This window comes from Bos indicus, chromosome 22, assembly GCF_029378745.1.
Source record: "Bos indicus isolate NIAB-ARS_2022 breed Sahiwal x Tharparkar chromosome 22, NIAB-ARS_B.indTharparkar_mat_pri_1.0, whole genome shotgun sequence".
Lineage (NCBI taxonomy): Eukaryota > Metazoa > Chordata > Mammalia > Artiodactyla > Bovidae > Bos > Bos indicus.
In genome coordinates, this window is record NC_091781.1 from 21,238,197 (window position 1) to 21,254,411 (window position 16,215).

Consider the following 16,215-nt stretch of genomic DNA (forward strand, 5'->3'; position numbering starts at 1 on the left):
TTGCCTACCTCTAAGAATTATTGTGAAAGCCAAATGAAGTAATCTATGGAAAGGGTTTGGCAATATTCAGGACTTCCCTGGAGGTCCGTGGTTAAGACTCTGTGCTTCCACTGCGGGGTACACGGATTCGATCCCTGGTCAGGGAACTGAGATCCCACAATGCCGTACAATGCAGTCAAAACAAGCAAACAAAATCTTGGCCCACTTAACATATACCCGTATAACTCCAAAGGGAAAAAAAAAAAAACAACCCAAAATAGAAAAATAAAATACTTTAAAAGATAAACAATGTTCTTTGTTTCCTAAGAACTCATTCTATAATACTCTTCATTGAAGATCAGTATTTTGGAAACTATGGGCCTGTGCAAATGAAAGTTACTTTGAAATTCTGGCAAAATTTGTTTAGGTGTAGTGGTGTCTAGGATCATAGCATCTTTGAGCAGAAAGAGATGCTATAAGTCGTCAAAGCCAGTTCTCTAATTTTACCAAAAAGTTAACTGGGGCCTGAAAATTATAAGTGGCAGAACAAGAAGTCACAGCTAGATTTACTATCTGACACACAAATTTAATGTCTTATCACTAGGCAATATTTCAATGGTCATCTTCTGCTTCTTTTCTCTGCATAATCCAGGAAGACTGAAACCTGGATGGCAGTTTAGATCTGTCAGCAAAACTGTAATTTCTTGCGTTTATGTAGCATTATTCTCCCAGTGAAGTCAAACAATTTTATACAGAACCTTCCTCTATGAAGGGCTTCCCTGGTGGATCAGACAGTAAAGAATCTATCTGCAATGCAGGAGACCCAAGTTCAATCTCCAGGTTGGGAAGATCCCCTGGAGAAGGAAATGGCTATCCACTTCAGTATTCTTTCCTGGAGAATCCCATTGACAGAGGATCCTGGTGGGCTACAGTCCATGGGGTTGCAAAGAGTCAGACATGACTGAATGACTAATACTTTCCTCTATGAATAAGGGACCTGGCTGTTCATGAATAATGACTGTGTTTTTGGTCTGATTGGACATTTTTGCTTTGGGTTCCATTCTTCATTCTATTCTGTGATAAACACACTCAGTTCATTGCCTTCAACCTCCTCCCAAGGGTGGCCCCATGACCCAGACCTGACCAATCAGAAGTTTGCTTGGGATTCTTGCCAGAGCCATTGGGAAAAGATCTCTTTCTTTCAGATTGCAAGCTTGGGGCCACTGGCAGTCATCTCATTTACCATGTATAAACAGAGCATGATGAAATCATCTGGGCCCCTCAAAAAGCCAAAAGACTCTTGTTTATGAGTTAAAACAAATCTTTTTTTTTTCTTAAACCTATTTCATTTGAATATCTGCAACTTGTTTCTAAACAAGTCCTCACCAATACAACTGGTAACAATATAAAGCTTTATCTTTTTCTTTGAATCATTAATAGAAATGGCTTATAAATTTGAAAGCTTCAGTTCTTGGTGATTTATAAAACAATACCAAAAGAATTTAGGGAAAACCATTTATTTTTAAAACTTGAAGTATGATAATCCTTGGTAAATCCAAAAACTATATTTTTTCCTCTAATTTTCATTATGAGAAATTTCAAATATACACAAAAATATCATTGTATCATGAAAACTCATGTTCCCCATACTCAGTGAGCCTCAGCATTTGGCCAATCTTGTTGCATCTATGTCCTACATTTTTCCCCCACCTTGTTGGAGTATTTGAAGAGTAAAGAACTATATTTTGATGTGAATAAAGTCTCTGAAACTGTATGACCTGGGCATATAAATGTCCACTCAGTTATTCTAAAAATATTTACTATGCACTTACCTTTTGCACAGGGTCACCATAAAGGCTCATTTCCTTTCTTGTTTGTAATTTATGTTCACTGTGGCAATTTAGAATATACAGGAAGGCAGAAAGTAAACTAAAATCATTTATAATTCAATCACCTAGAGAGAGTTATTACTATTTTGATGTATACAAATCCAGACTCTTTTCTCCACACATAAAATAATAATAGCTATTATTTATTGAGAGCCTCATCCATGCTAAGAATTAGGCTCAATACTTTATGTGGGTTATTATTTCTTTTATCCTCACAATAATTCAATTCAATATCCTGATTTTATAGTTTGGGAAACTGAGACATAGCAAAGTTAGGAAACTTGTACAAGATTACCCAGCTGATAAATGGTGGGGCTAGAATTGAATGAAAGTAGTCTTTATTATTATTTGAATACAAAAAAATTGGATCATACTTTTTTTTGTATTTTGCTTATTTGCTCAAAGATATATCTTGAAGATCTTTCCACATAATAAACCTATCACTTCATTTTAAAGCACTGCAGTGCATTCTAAGACATGAGTGAACTCCAAGTCATTCAACCAGATGCTCACAAAGACATTTAGGCTGGTTTTCATTTTCCCAGAGCCATGGTGCCCATAGGCCAGGACTGGCTAGGCCAGTCGCCTAGGGCCACTCGCCTGTCTCAACACCATGAGTTGTCGCTTCTAGGCACCCTGAATGGCAGGCCCTTTCCTGAAAGACATATCCTTTCCCCCTGGCTACATCTTTACTTTAAGTCTCTCATTATTCAAAATTTCAGAAATTCTCAATCCTCAAATGTCACCTGACACTTTTCCTGATTCCTTGCTGGGTGGCTTGCCACTTAGGGCACCAACAATGTATATGAGAGAGGCCATATCACTGCTACGCCTGGCACGTTCGTTACCTATGTTTCTAAGACACAAAGCTTTTCTTTTCTTTTTTTGGCCTTGTCATGTGACTTATGGGATTTTAATTTCCAGGCCAGGGATCAAACCCAGGCCCTTGGAAGTGAAGCATGGAGTCCTAACCACTGGACTGCCAGGGAATTTCCGTTTCTTATTTATCTTGGAAACCCCAATATCCAGCCCTGTGCCTAGTATCTAGCTCAGGAATTGTATGCTGAATTAAAGAAAACTGAATTATTAATAACAACAGCAATAGTGATAGCTACTTTCTGTTCAGCATCTACTCTATTCCAGGCACTGTGGCTAACTGCCTTATGTATATTTTAGTTAAGACGCATCTGTGTAAGATGGTACTCTTACTGTCTCCTTTTCTGGGTGAGGAAACTGGATCTCTGAGAGGTCAATTAACTCACCTAAGGTTGGCCAACTGATAAAGAAAAGAACTAGGATTTGAGTTCAGTCTGGCTAGAAAACCCAAGCCCCAGTCACACTGGCGTCTTTTCACAACACTATGAGCTGTATCCATTCTTCAAACAAATATTTACTGAGTACCTACTTGTGTTAGTCCTGGACATAAAGCAACACACACAGAAAGCAACACAGAACATTGTAAAGCATAAAGCAACATAAAGCAACACAGAACATTGCAAAGCATCAGACTCACCTGGTGGGCATGTTGAAATGCTGATTTCCTGGCTCTGGAAATTCTGATTCAACCTGTCTGGACTTGGGCCCAGAATCTGCATTTTCATATGGCCCCCGGCAGGGCTGACATTCCACCAGTAGGCACTGACGTGGCCGCACTGGTTGTTAAAACACTGACGTATTTCTAAACTAGTTGGTCAACAGACATTGCCCCCACAGGACCTGAGTGTAGGTGACCAACTGTCCTAGGTTTTTGTGGGAATGTCCTAGTCTCAACAATGAAAATGCCACATCCTGGGAAAAGCAGGAGGGTCATCAACCACATCAATGGAGTAGAGTGTCCCCTGCCACCCCAGTTACCCTGATCTTTCCCAAATCGGCATGAGTCAGTGGGTCCAAGATGCCTGGAATAGGATGGGCCTCTCTGATCATAACTACTCTCAGTTCTGACCTGTAGAGGTCCTCGCCTTTTTTGTGGTTAGCATTTTGAACATCACCTCTGGCTCCAGTGATTCTGATGCAGGTGGCCCACAGGCCGTTCTTTGAGAAACACTAGTCCAGTGGTCTGACACCAGATGAAGCATTGGGAAGATTTTCAAAACATAATACTAGAAACATTTATGGACCAGGAGAATTTTACGCAAATGAACTTGTTTAATCCTCAGGACAATACTAATGCGGATGCTATCACTACCCCCATTTCACAGATGAGGAAACTGAGGCCCAAAGATGTTGAGGAACTTGTCCATGATTGCATGGCTAGTGAGGGGGCAGGGGGTGGGATTTGAACTTAGCTTAGCTCCAGAGTCTGTGCACCTGGGAAGCCAAGACAAATGTTTCCATCCAGCAGACCCCGACTATTTGTAAAGGCCAAAGCCTCAGGAGACCCCATTCCTCTGCGCAGAACCGGCCCTACTGCCTTGCTCTGAGCCTCCAAGGTCCAGGGTTGAACCACTGCCACACTATGCAAAGGCGTCGGGCCTGAAGGCGACACTGAGTCCTTCCTTCCACTAATTGCCCTCCCAGAAGCCATTTTCAGTTCTCGCAGCAGCTCTCCTCACATGGCAGCAAACTCTGAATACCAATCACAATTTAGGAGTGAGGGCTTGAAGCATATGTCAAAGCAGAGAGAGAAACCAAGCGACAGCCTTTCTTCTAGGAAGGAGTGTGAGTTTGTTTTTTTTTTTTACAGGCAGGGCTGCTTTCTCAGTGAACTTCTCTTCTTCATTTCTGAGTCCACCTGTTACCAGGGCAGATGGCCCCAGCTAGCCTTTTCTCTCACAGGCTTCAAATAAACTGCAACACCCTGTGAGATGTAAGTGAATTCCACCCACTGACACGAGCTCCCTCTCTGCCCAGGTGCTCTTGAAGTCTTGGAATTTGACACCTACACAATCTGACATTTACGACTTGGAAGAGGAGGCCTGGAGTAGGTGGTCTGACTTCCGATGAGCCTTTCAATAAATCCTGAGTGGGCTCTCACCATGTACCAAGCATCATGCTAGGTTTGTGGATACACATGAACGAGGCAGCAATGGCAGCCACCTTCATGGAGCTTGCAGCCCAGCGACCAGCCAGAGGAGGATCATTCATTGTCATTGACAGAGGTGCCCTCAGTGTAAGTGTTCAGGAGTAAGTGTAAGCAAGCAAATAGAGATGATCATACTAAGTGAAGTAAGTCAAAAAGAGAAAGACAAATACCATATGATATCACTTGTGAAAGCGAAAGTCACTCAGTCGTGTCTGACTCTTTGTGACCCCTTAGACTATACAGTCCATGGAATCCTCCAGGCCAGAATACTGGAGTGGGTAGCCTTTCCCTTCTCCAGGGGATCTTCCCAACGCAGGGATCGAACCCAGGTCTCTTGCATCTCAAGCAGATTCTCTACTAGCTGAGCCACAAGGGAAGCCTAAGAATACTGGAGTGGGTAGCCAACCCTTCTCTAGTGGATCTTCCCGACCCAGGAATCGAACCAGGGTCTCCTGCACTGCAGGCGGATTCTTTACCAACTTCAAGGGAAGCCCTGTTATCACTTGTATGTGGAATCTAAAATATGACACAAATGAACCCATCAACAGAAACAGAATCACCAGCATAGAGAACAGACCTGTGGTTGCCAAGGGGTAGGGGCGAGAGAGGGATGGTGTTGGAGATTGGGGTTAGCAGGTGTGGGTTTTTATGTGTGGATTGGATAAGGAGCAAGGCCTTACTGTATGGCACAGAGAACCATATTCAATATGCTATGATAAAGCATAATGGAAAAGTATTAAAAAATAATGTATATATAAATGAATAACTGAATCACTCTGCTATTTAGCAGTAAATGAACTGTGGTGTTGGAGAAGACTCTTGAGAGTCCCTTGGACTGCAAGGAGATCCAACCAGTCCATCCTAAAGGAGATCAGTCCTGGGTGTTCATTGGAAGGACTGATGTTGAAGCTGAAACTCCAATACTTTGGCCACCTGATGTGAAGAGCTGACTCATTGGAAAAGACCCTGATGCTGGGAAAGATTGAGGGTAGGAGGAGAAGGGGATGGCAGAGGATGAGATGGTTGGATGGCATCACCGACTCGATGGACATGGGTTTGGGTGGACTCCAGGAGTTGGTGATGGACAGGGAGGCCTGGCGTGCTGCTGTTCATGGGGTTGCAAAGAGTTGGACATGACTGAGCAACTGAACTGACTGAACTGAAGCCCAACATTGTAAAGCAGCTATGCTTCAATTAAAAAAATTTTTTAATAAATTTAAAAAATAAAGAGGGATTTCCCTAGTGGTCCAGTGGTTAAAACTCTGTGCTCCTAATGCAGGGGGCACAGGTTCTATCTTTAGTCTGGGAATTAAGATCCCACATTCCTTCCAGTGTGACCAGAAAGAAAGAAAAGAAGTATAAGCGGTAAGCTGGGTGTTTATCAGAGGACTGTGACCCACTAGCAAGCAAGGAGGCCTCTATCTAAGAGGTGATGTGTGAAACCTGCAACCAGAAGAAAAAAGCTGGTGCTGCTTCAGAATGCAGGCAGGGAAGAGATATTACAAGCACAGGGGATGCATTTACAACAACAACAACAAAAAAAACCCATCAAACCTGTAAGAAACTGTCAGAGTCATGAGGGCGCAGAGGTGCAGAGCTGCTCCAGGGGAAGGCAGACACGCCAGAGCTTGTCGGCCTTAGTGAAAGATTTGGGTGTTCTCTGGAGAACAGGGAAGCATTTTAAGCAGCAGGATGACACAGCTGGAACTGCATTTTGAAAAGATTCTTCCAGCTCCAGCTAATCAGTAGCAGAGTCAGAGTTGGGCCTCGGTTTCAGGTCTCTTGTCTCTTTTTTCTTTTTCTGTCTCTTCTTCATCAGTCTCAGAACATGAGCCCTGCTCTCAGCCTTTGTGTTTAAGGAACCCTGTTCCATGTGTGTCCAAACCCAGTTACCCACTTCCTCATCCTCTGCATCATTTGAGGTGAAAGAGAGCTCAAAATGCAGGCCCACAGGATGGCCTGCGCCAGTCCCCAGCTCTTACTTCTAGCTTCTTACTTTCTCTTGGGAAAGCTGATAAACATCTCTGGGCATTAGTTTTTCATCGGCAAAGTGATAATAAAAGTCTACATCAAGACGAATGGAGAGAGTAGCATGGAAGCATAAACACTACCATATGTAAAATAGATAACCAATGGAAATGTGCTGTATGACTCAGGGAACTCAAACTGGGGCTCTGTAACAACCTAGAGAGGTGGGAAGGAGTGGGAGGTGGGAGGGCGGTTCAAGAGGAACGGAACCTATGGCTGATTCATGTTGATGTACGGCAGAAACCAACACAATATTGTAAACCAATTATCCTTCTATTAAAAATAAGTAAATGGCAAAAACTAATACATAAAAAAATCCATCTCAGATCAAGGTTGTGACAGATTTAAAAGATAATATATGTAAGGCATTATATTGACTGCAATGCATTGTGTATGACCTATGACCTAAAACCAATACCCAGTAAATAGGAACTCTTTTCATTGGAATACCCCTCTCCAAGGGGGTGCCAAAGAGTTTTGCTGAAGTTTTCCCTACACGTTTTTTTTTTTGGGGGGGTACACACTTTCTTAAGGTTTTCCAAGATGGAAGGAGCCACTGCTTTCTGTACTTTCAGTCTGGTAAGGCTGGTCCTTGCCCTGGCTATAGAAAGGGCCGGTGACCCAGGCCTGGTCAATTCTAGCTCTCCATCCCCGTCAAGGGGTGGGCTATTGATTTTAAGGGACGATTCATAATCCTTGCCTGAGATCAATACAAAGATGCTGTGAACAAGGCATTTTCTCTCTCCCATGGCTCACACTACTGCTAGCCATGCTCACGGAGGAGGCTGGCACTCAGGAAGCAATGAGACCTGAACTTGCCAGAATTTGGGCAGCAAAGAGTGGCAGGTCCCGGTCCCTGAGGCCATGGTTGTCACAGATGCCTTTATTTTTTACAATTCTGCAAAAATCCACTGCGCTGCAACAAATTTCTCTAGTCACTCATTCCCCAACTTGCTTTAGCCAAGTTGAGAGGAATTTTGACACTTGCAACCAAGAGTTCTGACAAATTATACAGCTGTCAGTGTCACAGGCAGTTCTGAATCAACATCTTAGAGCCCTGAAGTTCAAAGAGGCCTCAAAGGTCATCCAGGACAGTGGCTTAAAAAAAGGCAACAATAAGAAACTTTGAAGAAGCCAAAGCATTCTTTTCACATCTTCAGAAACCCAAATATATAACACAGATAAGAGGAAGTGCCCTTGTTGCTGTGAAAATGTGGGAGACCCTCCACCCTGCCCACCCCATCCTGATTCTATCTACCTCCCCTGCATCCATCTCAAAGTCAGTGTCTGGTCCAGCTTCCTACATCAGAAATCACCTTGATCACATCTTTGATACTTGGTCATCGAGCCTCAGACACATTTACAACAGGCAGCTGATGAAGACACGAGGCAGTCCACTTCCTTTTGCAGACTCTTCTGATACCAACATAGTTCCTCATCAGCCTCGTGGTAACACCCACACCCACCCACGGATCTGAGTCCCCGGGGGTGAAACAGAACTAAATAAATACACCTTTCTGATGGGCAGCCCTTCCTGAAGACAATTTTCCTGTCCCACTTAACTTCCCTTCTAAAGCATCCTCAGTTTCTTCCTCGTGGGACCTCATGTCCAGCTGATGAGATGCCTAAAGTAGACAGACTTCTGTACAAGGTGTGACTTCAGCTGGGACAGAAAGACAGAAGGCTTACAGTTAAAGAAGGTGTTTATTTTATTCTTTAAAAAAACATAAGGAGAAGAAAAGGAAAGAAAAACACACAGAGGTTTCTGAGAGCCCCATTACTTCCCACGGCTACCATTTTTCCCCGGGTCAGGGCACTGTGCTTGGGCCTATACACACCCCTTCTTCTTTCCCCTTTGACCCTTACAACCCACACATGACTTTAGGGATAATTTGTACCCCCATTTAAAAGATGAAGACCAGAGGAATTAAAATAACTGGCTCAAAGTCAAGAGCTAATATTTGGTAGAACTGGGATTTGAATTCAGATCTCAACTTGACTCTAAAGCTGGGCCTTTTAGGTATATTTCTAGTAGGATACATAGCCCTCTTTGCTACTGACCAGCAAGTTCTGGAAGATGATATGATGTAGTACTGGAAGGAATACATCAGTGTAGTTAATTTTTTTTTCTTTTTTTCTTTGGCCATGCAACAGGTAGGATCTGTTTCCTGACCAGGGGTGGAACCTGCGCCCCCTGTGTGGAAGGGTGGAGTCTTAACCACTGGACCACCAGCCAAGTCCTGATGTAGATAATTTTTTGCAGACTTTATATCACTGTGGTCAGGACACAAGACAGACACTTCTTTGCAGGCAAGCCTTAGAGAAACCTCTTTTTAAATATAACACGCTCATTGTGTGTTGGAGATGGTATAATCTGTTATTAGAGCAAGCCACCAAGGAAGACGTGGGTCTCTGGGGCTCGGATGATGAAGCATAACTGTCTGTGTGACCAAATTGATGACAGTTAACCCAGCTTCCCTTTTCTCTTGCCCATCGAGTCCCTTTAAGCTCTTTCCCATTTTGGGTCACTGTGGGCTCAAGGGAGAGGGTCTGGGGAGCAAAGAGGTGCGGGAATGGGCTTGGTCCGCCCTGGAGCGGGCAGTGTCACCCAAAGGGCACTTGGCCTCGGTTTCCTGCTTTCTAGCTTCAGTGTCGGTGTTCCACAGCTGCACCTGATGCTTTCTTAAACTGTACCAGCTGTGAACTCAACAGTAATAATGTCCCTGACGACTTTCATAGAGCAATTGCTAGACACAGGCACACAGAACATCTCCTTCAACACCCACAACATGCCTACCAAGCAGCCACTACAGTGATCTCAGTTTTACAGATGTGGTCACTGGGGTCTGAGGGGTAACATACTGAGGTTTATTTGTAAATGGCACGGTTGATATTTGAACTCTGGAAATCTGACCTAGAGCCAGCTGTCCTAATATATTAAGTGATAAAGGCAGATCTGAAAACAGTATAGGATACTATTCAGCAATGAAAAGGAACCAAGCCAAGTTATGTGGATGAATCTCATGATAATTATGCTGAGTAAAAGAAATCAGATAAAAGTATATATGCTGTATGATTTCATTGATGTGATACCTGGAATTGATGAAATTCTAGAAAATACAAACTGACAGTAACAGAAAGCAGGTCAGCGGCCATGAGTGGCAGGAGGGAGGGATTATAAGGGCATGAGGACCTGGGAGGATGATAGAATTCAGTCTTTTGATTCTGGTGATGGTTTTCTAGGTGTATATGAATGTCAAAACTCATCAAGCTATATCCTTTAAATGTGTGTAGTCTATTGTGCATCAATCATATCTTAATAAAGCCTAAAAAGCAGGATTGGGCATGATTCTGGTCTGGTTTTTAAGGAAAACATTTTAAACACACATACATATATATATGTAATCAGATACATGGGGCTTCCCTCATGGCTCAGACAGTAAATTGCTCTCCTGTAATGCGGGAGAGCTGGGTTCGATCACTTTGTCAGGAAGATCCTCTGGAAAAGGGAATGGCTACCCACTTCAGTATTCTTGCTTTGAGAATCCATGGACAGAGGAGTCTACGGGGTCGCAAAGAATCAGACATGATTGAGCGACTAACACTTTAGCAAACAGATATATGCATGACAACGTGACTCACAAGGTCCTGTGTGATCTGATCCATGACCTTCTGCCTAGCATCATGTCTCACCACCCACCCTTTACCCTCCCAGTTGGGCACAGAGTGTCACTACTCTCGTTTCCTCCCTGGCCTCGTGCCGTCTCTCACCCCTTGGCTTTCTCACTTGCTCTGTGTTTCCTCCACCTGGAGGAAAGCTGTCTCACCCTCCACCTTCTCTTCTGGTCTGACTCCTCTTGATTCTTTTGGCTAAGATGTCCCCTCCTTCCTCAAACCAAGGGGTTTCCCATTGGCACCCAGTATTGTAATTGTTTAATACGTTTTCTCTACTCTTACCTTGTAAATTTCATGAAGGCAAGAGGCCCTATGTCTTCTACAGCGGAAGATAGTCCTAATCTGGAGTCCCAAGTCTGGCACGTGGTAGGTGTTCTCTAGGTATGAGTTTGAATGAAGGACCAAAATGATATTTTAAAAACTACTGAACAAGCACTACTTCTATACTAATACTTTATCAAGGAAAAAACTCCACACATAATTAATATTTTCCAATATGCAGGCAACTATAATGTTAAGAGTGATTTTTGAAATAGCATGTCACATAAGCGGTTAAGGATATAATATTTACAGGCATTCAGACCTGGTTCTACCAGTTGCCAGCTAAGTAACCTTGGGCAGGTTACATTATCTCTCTGAACCTCTGTTTTCTTCTCCCTGTAATGGAGGTGATGGCATTGGGTCATTGTTATGGGACCATCAATCAGATAAAGCATGGGGTGTGCTCAGTATGGAACCAGCACACAGCGGGTGTGTCACTATTATTATCAGCTTTATTATTACTATTGGACTGGCATTGTCATTCAGATTGGTTGAATATCAACTGTCAGCCAAAACCTCACATTTATCTGGTTCTCCTCTTCTTGCCAAGCATCGCTCATATAATAAGTACTGTAGTTGCCCTTCGCAAGAACCATGCGGGAAGTGAAACAGATATTATTATTACCCGTTTTAAAAGGAAGCTGAGGTCCAGAGAAGCTAAATGATCTCACCCAAATTGCAGAGAAGGCGACAGTGGCACCAGGGGTCAAACCTGAAACAGTTCAGCACCCTACAAAGGGTACTTGCTGGGGTCTTGCCTGCTCCTTGGACATGAAAGTGACTGAAGGCCCCTGACAGGTGGAACCCAGCCTCCTCTCAAGTTCCCATCCCTGGCCGCCCCCAGTCACATCTCCTGCACCTAACAGACGTACGATCCTCCCCGTCCCCTCGCCCCTGCATGTGCACATGCGTGCACACACAACTGCGCCCTTTTTCTCTCCTTCACACTTTCTGCTCCTCTGTTTCCCAAGATGCCCCTCCCTCTGAGCTGATCCTTTCCCACAAAAATACTGAAATATCATTTGATTAAGCAAAGCACTTGACCCTCCACCACTGCCACCCTGCTCAATAGGACCCAGAGACCAGTGCTCAGAGAAAGACCCCCCTAACCTGTCTCTTGCCTCATTTATCTCAGAGCTGGGAAGATTTGCTGTGTTTGCCCAGCACAAAAATTTGTTCGATGGTGTGCTTAATTTTATTTTCTTCCTGAAATTCAAATAAAAAATAAATTTCACGAAAACCCTGGTTTCTGGGTTCTCTCAAAAAAAGAAAAAAAAATGGGGAAGATTGGGCAACAAAGGCTCCTGGGTCAAACACAGCAGCAAGAAGCCCAAGTAGAGACATGGCTGCCCTGGTAGCCAGCTCAGACTGCTACTCTGCGCCAAAATCCACCAGGCTCCCAAGTTCGCGTGACTTGTCTGCCCTCTGGAAGGATTTGAGGTTGTAATCCCTGCTCTGGCCGTGTAACCCAACTGGCAAAGGTTTTACGTCAGTCTTCTTTCTTCCCTTCTCTAAGTGGAAAGACCCAGTTTGAGAGATTCATTTTCCACTGATGTAAATTATACTACCACCCCAAATTAGATAGCAGAAGCAGTTACATGCAGTTTGGTTTTCAACATATTTTCCACCCCAATGCAAAAATGTTATATGGCATATTTAGAATCTTTCCCCATCTCACAGTAAAGGTTTTTTTTTTTTCATGACAACTGAAATTCCCATTATTCGACTACCTACCATGTGCTTAAAGATTTGGAGGTGATTCTAGCTGATTCCAGAACTGGAACTGAAGAAGCCTAACGTTCAGCAATGTAGCCCCTAGTGTCATCTGATTTAAAGCTCATTAGTTGAATTGCTCTTTAGTTTATTGTTTGAAGTTCAATGAATATTTTCAAAGGCAGTTAAGTTCCTCTTAAACTCTTGACACCATTTTTTCTGCCTCTCCCACTTTGCAAATTAGATGACCCTCAATTTCTTCCAAGGCCCCTGAGCACCGAGCAAAGAGGGGGTGGTCCTCACTGTGTAAACTTTCTCTCTCACTGCACAGGGACCAGCCACCTGATCTGTTTTCACCTAAGGAGTCCCCAGCAAGCACCATCTGAAAGAACAGAGCAAACCCTAGTGAAGTGTGGTTCAAAGTGTGGTCCCTGGGCCAGTAGCATCAGCTAGCATCACACATTTGGGAGCTTGTTAGAAATGCACGCTCTGGACCCCAGCCTAGACCTGTGGAATCCCAATCTGCATTTGAATAAAATCTCCAGTTGACTCACTGATAAATATTGGGTTGGCCAAAAAATTTGTTTGGGTTGTTCCATAAGGTGGAACATTTTGGCCAACCCAATAAAACCAGGTAATTTCTTTAGTGAAAAGGACCTTGAAGTAAATAAAAGAGAGAGTGACATGAGAGTGACTGGGAATAGACTACAAAGATCAGCTGTTCTCAAATCTTTTGGTATCAGGATTCACCTACACTCTTAAAGAGTGCTGCTTTTTTTTTTTTTTTTTTTTTTTAATGTGGGTTATGTGTGTGTGTGCTCAGATACCAAGAAATGTCCGACTCTTTGTGACACCATGGACTGTAGCCTGCTAGGCTCCGCTGTCCATGGGATTTCCCAGGCAAGAATACTGAGTGGGTTGCCATTTTCTCCTCCAGGGGATCTTCTCGACCCAGGGATGGAGCCCACGTCTCTTGCATTGCAGGTGGATTCTTTACCACCGAGCCACCAGGGAAGTCTTAATGTGGGTTATATCTGTTAGTATTTGCCATATTAGGAACTAAAATGAAAAATATTTTTAAATATTGTAATTCATTTTAAAATAGTAGACATTACCTATTAACATATATTTTATTAAAGTAGCTATATTCCCTAAAACCAAATGAATTAATGTGTGGCATAGTTTCACATGTTTGCTGATCTCTTTAAATATTTACCTTAAGAGAAGATGTCTGGATTTCATATCTGCTTCTACATTCAGTCTTTTGCAACATCACATGTCATGTGGACTTTGGAAAACTCCACCCCATATATGGGAAAGAAATAGTGAAAAAGACAAATACCCGCCACGTATTGTAACAAAGATAGTTTTGACTTTGCCTATCGTCGGCCGGGCCCCACCCCCCAACACACACAGAGGGTCCGACGCAGACCACACTTAGAACTGGAGACGCAAAGTGATCTAGCAGTGGAGAAAGGCCTCCCAGTGGGGTGGCGCTTAAAAGGGTGCTCTGAATGAAAGAGAGTCCTAACGGGAAGACTTCACACTTTCAACAGCATAGAGATCGTGCAGTGAGATCTCTATGCTGGTCTGTCTCTATTCTGCTCCTGACTTGGTCCTAGAGTAGCTGCAAAAGTAATGACAGTTCCCTTATCCTCTCTGAGCCTCAGTTTCCTGGTCTGTTGTATGAGAAGAGTGATCTCTAATGTTAAAGTCCCCACCCCACCCTCCAAGCATCTAGGAGGTCCCAGCGGGAACATTAGAGCAACCCTCTCATTTGCCCAGCAGAGGGCGATGGAGACCATCCCTGGCTGGATCACCTCCACCCCGGAGGCCCTTCACTGCCTTCACCACCCAGACAGAAGGTTCCCTCGTGATCGGGGCGGTTTCCTTGGCACCAGCTGGCACCAGGTATCTTGGGCAACCTGGGCTGTCCCCGGGGGATGACTCCGAGCCGCTGGAGCCCTTCACATTGCTCCAAACGTGGCCAGGTTGGGATGCTCGGATTCTCCCTAGAAGTATGTCTGGGAAGAGCAGAGGGGAAGAACTGGTTTGGGCAAAGACACATTCCCCACCCTGCCTCTACCCCCCTGCTGGGCTGGTGATGCGGAACCACCCAGGAGCTGTTGACTCTTCGCTGGGAAAACCGGGCGGGGTGGCCGGAAGGGAACAAGACAGAGCACTGCGCCAGCTCTCCCCCGGGGCTGCCTGCCTGCAGGCGCGGGGCGCGCTTGCATCAGCGCTGCCAGGACCGGGGCAGGGGCCGCCCGCGATGTCAGCCGCCTTCCCAGAAGAATTCCACCGCCTGTGGCCAGGGGCCCGGCCTCTGTGGGGGCGGGGGCTTTTGGTTTCAGAGGATGACACCACTCTCTCGCTGCATCTCCTCGCCCGCACTCTGTTGTCATGGAGATGACAGCATCCTGGTAGCCTTGGCAAGGCCAACCCGTCCTCGAGAAGTGACCCGGAGCTCGGCCCACTCAGGAAACCACTGGCTCTAGGATGCCTGCCCTAGGACATGGGGCTGCGCGTCCCGGATTCTCCCCTGGGGGCGCCCTGTTGGGCCACCTTCCTAATTCCACAGGATTATCAAGATCTCAAAGCACTCTCGCCAAGGGTCTTAGAAACAACCCTTAAAAAAAAAAAAAAAAAAAATCGAAGCCCAAAGAAGAGCCCTAAAACAGCACATACCAGACAGATCTTAGAATGAATCCTCTCTAAGATTTTGCTTTTTTCCTTACCTTTCTTTCCAGAGAGCATTTTCTTATTATTCTCTTCAAAAGATTCTCTGGCTACAGCTTCACTTTGAGTGAAGCAATGTTTGTTTTAATTCGCTTTGGCAAGCTTGTGCCACTTAGAATGCGCCAGGCAGAGAGAATAGGGGGTGATTCTACAAATAGTACTAGCCAGCGTGCCTTTAACACTTTCAAGCATGCAGAGAGGTAAACTCACTTAACCTTCCCTACAAGCATAGGAGGTAGGTCTTGTCCAGTTCTAGAAAAGGGAACTCAGATTATCCGATGAATCGGAGACCAGCTTGGAAGCCAAATCAGATCTGAACCCCAAACCAGGGATCTTAACCATTACCAAGCAGCCTCTCAAAGCATCAGTTAAAATGGTGGCTATGACCTTTAATCTCTGGAATTAATGCATTTTTACTGCACTGAGACCATGCATTTAATTTTTGTTGTAAATATATAACAACTGGGAAAGTCAGGACAAAAATAAACCTAAAGAATGAATAAGAATTCTATAATCATAATATAAACGCAGCTGCTGCTGCTAAGTCGCTTCAGTCGTGTCTGACTCTGTGCAACCCCATAGATGGTAGCCCACCAGGCTCCCCCGTCCCTGGGATTCTCCAGGCAAGAACACTGGAGTGGGTTGCCATTTCCTTCTCCCATAAATGCAGCTAACATTGGCTGAATACCCATTATGCCAGGAAACCTCTACAATCATTACCACATTTGATAAGAACTCTTTAAAGTCAGTTCTGTTACTTGGGTCCCCACTTTGCAGACAAGGAAACTGAGTCACAAAGACATGAAGTGACTTGTCCTTGTACATCTGGTAGGTTAATACTTAGTA

General features: G+C 44.3%; 1 long non-coding RNA gene across 3 annotated transcripts in view; it reads left to right on the top strand.

The window, feature by feature from the left end:
• The window catches only part of LOC109576136 (uncharacterized), a 196,512-nt gene that overhangs the window by 12,197 nt on the left and 168,100 nt on the right, over positions 1–16,215 (top strand). The gene's annotated exons all lie outside the window — the stretch shown is intronic.